Genomic DNA, 6,000 nt, shown 5'->3' with positions numbered 1-6,000 from the left:
TTTTAAAAATTTTATATCTCTCAGAGCTTAAATCAAATAATCTTGCATTACCTAATGTTTGGGTTATCCAATTCACTACTTCCCCAATCATATGGATGATAGAGACTTCATTATATCTAATAACTCTGTCTTCTTTTCCAACAGCCCAGATAAGAGATTACCTATTCAAAGAACAATGATATGAAACTATCTTATGGGATTTCTGTTTTTAAATTTTTTGTTTTCAAATTAAATTTAAATAATATTTGTATTTAAATAGCATAATAACATATTTTTGTAATTGGGTAACGCTATATGTGATATATAATGTATATCACATTTCTTACTTTCTTGATGAGTGGGGAAGGGGAAGGAGGAAAGGAGAGAATTTGGAACTCAAAAAAAACTTTTTAATGAATGTTAAAAAATAATAATATTATACTTTTTGAAAGAAATAGTATATATGAAGAACTCAAAAAAGAGATTAAATTAACCTCCAGAAGTACTTTAATAGGACTCTCACCCTTTCTGGGATCTATACTTTGAGATGACAATTAAGAGATTTAGAGATTTCACTTTTAGCATCACAAAACCTCAGAGTGACAAAGAACATCCGAGGCCATCTAATCGAACCCCTAATTGAAAAAAAAAGTAGTGTAGCACAATAAAACAAGTACTGGGCCAAGAGCCAGAATCCACCTGGGTTCAGAGCCCACCCAACCATTCGGGGCCTGCTTAGGCAGTATTCATTCATCTAACATGCTGCATCAGATAACTAACAGGTATTATTTTATTTGTTTTCCAATCCCATTGCCTAGCACAGTGTCTTGTGTATAGCAGGTGTTTAATAGACTGTTGACAGTGAAGGGGATGTGATGAGTCATCCTGAGTCCATATATTGAAACCACCACTGCTGCGGCCTTAGCCTGCCTAGCTAGCATTGTGTTCTCATCCTTAGAACTAGGATAGGTTTCACGACTGGATTGTAGTTACCCCCAGTAAAACTGTGCTTTGCGGGATGGTCAGCCTATGTACGGCTACTTCAGCCAATCCCTTTGATGAATATTTCAGTTAAAGATCCTTTTACTATACTCTTTCAGAATCTGGTTGTGTTTCCTTAGGGCAAGAAAATTTCTAAAAGCAGCTCAGGCTCATAGAACTAAGAACTGGAAGGAATCTCAGATTCCAATACTCTCCTCTCTAGGTGAGAAAGCTAAGACCCAAGGAGATTAAATGATTTGTCCAAGGTTTCATTTTTACCTCTTTCTTTCACACAGCCTCTCTAAACCTTTAGTTCTTGAAGGAATTAGATGCAGATGATGTATACACAAAGAAAAGTCTTGTTGCTATTGTTCTTCATTGTTTCAGTTGTTTCCAACTCTTTGTGACCTTATTTGGGGTGTTCTTGGCAAAGGAAATGGTTTGCCATTTCCTTCTCTAGCCCATTTTACTGATGAGGAAACCAAGGCAAACAAGGTTAAATGACTTGTTCAGATTCACATAGCTAGTAAGTTTCCAAAAGCAGATTTTAACTTCAGTCTTTCTGACTCCAGGCATTCTAGCCATCAATCCACCAAGCACTGTCCCATGGTGGGACCTCTCCCTGTCATATTCCTGACTATGAAACCCAACCCTGATCGATACCCTCTCATGTTGACCTTTTTTTTTTTCCTACCTTTCCCTAGAAATGCTCTCCTCTTCTTCCAGGCACCAGTTGCCCAATCCCAGAGGTTCCAACTCCTCCGACCTCCCAGGATAAATAGATTTTTCAAGCTCCAAATCTCTCAGATCTCATCCAGTGTAAAACCATCAACTCCCTTCACTGCCCATCTCTCTTTACTCAAAATAGCATACATCAGCAGAACCCCCTCCCACCTCCAAATTAAGGTCTCTTTCCTTTCCTTCTTCTTTTCAATCTTTTCCTTCTCCTCCTCACCTACTCCCAGGTGGGCCCTTTTCTTTCTGGACGATGGAGATCATGTTCCCCTCATTACTAGCCCTTGATGTGATCCTAGTGTATCACTCACTTATCTATCCCCTAATCCCCTCTACCCTTTTAATGAATCTTCCCATGTTGTAATGTAGTTCCACAAAAGAAGCATTCCGTTGTAGGCAGGATGTTGCCAGGTTCTGCCCATAATGCCCTCTGTCCAGCTCTTCCATATTACCTCTACCAGACTTCCACCTTCACCTTGTCCCCTTGTGTACAATAAGAAAAAAGTCTCTTAGTGATCTCTCCATTGTTATTCTGTTGCTGTTATTGTGCTTGCCTGCTACATTTATTCACTCCTGCATTTCTGTAGCTTGGGGGTATTTGAGAGACAAATAATCTCTTCAGTTCTGGTTTTCTTACTAAAAATGTTTCAAACTCTTCTTTATTACTGAATGTCCATCTTCTATCCTGTATGATTAAACTCAGATTTCCAGGAAAGGCCACCCTGGGCTGCATCATGAGTGTCATTGTTCTTCAGAACACATTATTCTATTCCCTCCTTTTTCTAGTGGGTGCAGAATAGTATTAAACTATTTTAATGTCCTTATCTTTGTATTTGAAGGTCTTTTTCCTGATGACTTATAGAACTTGTTACTTTTTTGTTTGTCTATTTTTTTTGGCGGGGGGGGGGGGAGGGGGGGGGGCAGGTAGGGCAATTGAGATTAAGTGATTTGCCCAAGGTCACATGGCTAGTAAGTGTTAAGTGTCTGAGATCACATTTGAACTCAGGTCCTCCTGACTCCAAGGCCAGTGCTCTATTCACTGTGTCCCCAAGAACTTGTTACTTCTGAAGTGAATTATTAATTGAAGTGAATTATTATACTTAGCCACCATGTGTCTTGGAGTTTGGAGCCTTGGGTTTTTTCTGGAGGTAATCTGTGAATTCTTCCAATCATAATTTCATTTTCTATGTTCAAAAGTTTTGAATAGTTCTCTTCTATTTTTTCTTCATTGTGATATTAAGGGGGTTTTTTGTTGTTGTTCTGCCTTGTTTTTCTGGGAGACCTAAGATCCTTAGGTTGTCTCTGCACATGTTGTTTTTTGATTTCCATATGTTTTGCTTGCATAGTGAGCATATTTTCTCTCAATGTTATTGTTTTTTGCTTTTCTTCTAGATTGTCCTTCAGTTCTACATATGCACATTCTCAATATATTGTTATCTCTTTTGTTCCTTGCAAATTCAATGGTCAGAAGGTCAAATTACCATTGCTTACCATTGAAGATTCAAATTTCTCTATTCTTATTTTCCTTGTGCAGGATATACATTCTGCACTCAAAAATTCTCATTTCTCTTTTAAACCACTCAGGAACAATACATCATGGTTCCATGTTCTCCTCAAATTCCACAGGGTCCTCTGTTTCATCAAAGGTGGGATCAGTTTCCTTTTTGTTTTCAGTATTCATAGATGTCTGAATTAACTTACTAGATCTAGAGGTCATATTTCCCTCTGTTGTTGCCATTTTACCTACTGATTTATCTGTTTATGTTCAAGATCTTTGAGTTTTCTTCATCCTGAAATCTCTGATACTTTCAATCTTTCCAATCCTCCCATGTTTCTTATCACTCACTTCCTGACTTCTTCCTCTCTGATTGTGGTTTCCTCAAGGGCTGTATGTCAAAGTGTCTTAGACTCTTCCCATGATAGGCACTTCACAGCTCACCTGCCTACGTCTCTGACTTTTAGGACATCCGACAGAATTAGCCCCAGATAGATGCTGTACTCCTCTCAAGCTTATTAGGGTGCTGCACAGCATGCACACACAAGGTTTCCTGCCCAGGTGATCTATCCTACTTCCTTTTTTCCTACAAGTCTGTGCTTAACCATAAAGGATAGAAGATGCGATGCTCCTCTGGCCCAGCACCAGCAATTTAAAGCCTGCTTTTCCCAGGCTCCAGGGCTTCTGTGTTCTAGTCCTCAGCAAGTTTTTGGTTATGAAGGGCTGTGTCCAAGCTGACTTTCCAGGCCTAGAGCAAAATTCTGCAGCCTGGAGCCAGGGTCTCTACAGCACTGGGAAGAGGGAGGAGGAATCAGGGTATAGAGATGGGTTTTAATGTAAGCCTGTGCTGTGTCCTTGGGTCTACTAATGTAGCCTTACTGCCAGCAGTGTAGGAGGTGAAAAAGGGATGCTTACAGATTTCAGGGTCAGTAACCATCAGTTCCTGGGTTGGAGATTTGTTTGTTTATTTTTTACCTTCTTTTGGATTCCAGGTATCTTTAACTAAAGAAATATCTGAAATGGTTTTATCTCAGGTGCATAATTTCTGTTTTGGAGAGGGTTGAGAAATGCCATCTAGTCTTCCATCTTGTTGATCACATGACCCAGAAGTCTCTTCACTGCAACTTTTAGAACTGATGATCACCTTTCTCCTGGGCACTGTCTCCTCTCTTGGTTTTTATAAACCTACTCTCTCCTGGTCCTTTACCTACCCAACTGCTTCTTGGTTCCCATTAACTGGTTACCATCCTTCTGACCATTAACTGTGAGCATTCTCTGAGTACCTGGATGATGGGTATCTCCCAAGGTACTGGACTCTTTTCTTTGTACAATCTCTTCCTTTGTGATCTCATCAGTCCCCATGGGTTCACAAGAGTCATATGGAAAGGACTTCAAAATCTATGTGTCTGTCCCTAATCTCTCTCAAAACTCTAGTCTCACATCACCAACTGCCTCCTGAATATTTCCACCTGGACATCCTCTAATCATCTCAAACTCAACCCTGTCCGAAAAATAAAATTCATTTTATCTCATTGAAAGCCCACCATCACTCCAAATTTCCTTACTTCCACTGAGGGTACCACAATCTTGGTCATCCTGGTTCACAACCTAAGAATCAACTTTGACTTTCTTCCTTTACCCCCAAACCATATCCAGTGGTTGCCAGTCCTTATAATATCTCTCTCATTTGTCCCTTTTTCTCTATTCACATAGCCTCCCCTCCCCAGTTCAGCCCTCCTTACTTCTCATCTGAACTATCTTAGTTAAGTATCTTAGACATCTAATTGATGTCCCTGCTTGCAGTCTCTCCAGACCACCTGCCACACAGCTGCCAAAATGATCTAAGACACAGCCTGGTATCCAAAGCCCTCCACAGTATACCTCCCATCTACCTTTCCAACCTCATTTCCATATATGATCTTAGGCAAGTGATTTAACTTCTCTGAGGCTCAGGTTTCCCTCTTATACAGAGATGCCTGAATTATTTACTTCACCAGATTACTGGGAGCATCAAATCAGATAATGTTTGTGAAGTTCCTAATAATTGGAATGCACTATATAACTATAAGCTATAAATGCCAGCAAAGTTGCTTCTGGGACTGAACAGAGAGAAGCATATCAAGAAGTATTCTTATTAGCTTGATGAGAGGACTTGTATGGGAAACCTTTGCTATAGGGAATTAGTCGATGGAGTCCCTTAATCAATGTCATGGGCTGTAAGCCTCGATATGGGATTTGGCCAACTTACATGAAAGCACCTGCCCATGGAGATCACACGCCCCACCCTTATCCACATGATCCTCAGATAAATACCGCAACTCTACACTTTACTTTGATTCTACATTCAATTTAATTCAGTAGATTTTATCAAGTGCCTACTGCATGCAGAGCTGAGCTAGGTGTTGGGGAGATAGAAAGTTTCATGTACTCACAGAAGGCGTTATAAATCTATAAATACAAAATGACACATGGAAACAGTGTGGTGTAATAGAAAGAATTGTGGGTTTGGAGTCAGAACACTTGGTTTCAAATCCAGACACTGTTACTTAATACCAAGTGATCTTGGGCAAGTCATTTAATCTGTCTGGGTCTCAGATTTTTTCATCTGTAAGATGAAAGGTTGGGGTTAGATGACCTCTGGTTCATTTTAACTCTAGACCTGGACTGGGAGCCAGGAAGACCTCAGTTCAAATCAGATACTTAACAGCTGTATAACTGAGCAAATCACTTAGTCTCTGCTGCCTCAGTTTCCTCAACTTCAAATGAGGACAAAAATAACACATACCTCCCATAGTTGTTATGAAGAACTA

This window comes from Petaurus breviceps, unplaced genomic scaffold (genome assembly GCF_028583685.1).
Source record: "Petaurus breviceps papuanus isolate PSGF00001 unplaced genomic scaffold, PetGlider_PUasm1.0 91133, whole genome shotgun sequence".
In the NCBI taxonomy this organism is placed as follows: domain Eukaryota; kingdom Metazoa; phylum Chordata; class Mammalia; order Diprotodontia; family Petauridae; genus Petaurus; species Petaurus breviceps.
Note: the sequence above shows the minus strand (reverse complement) of the source record.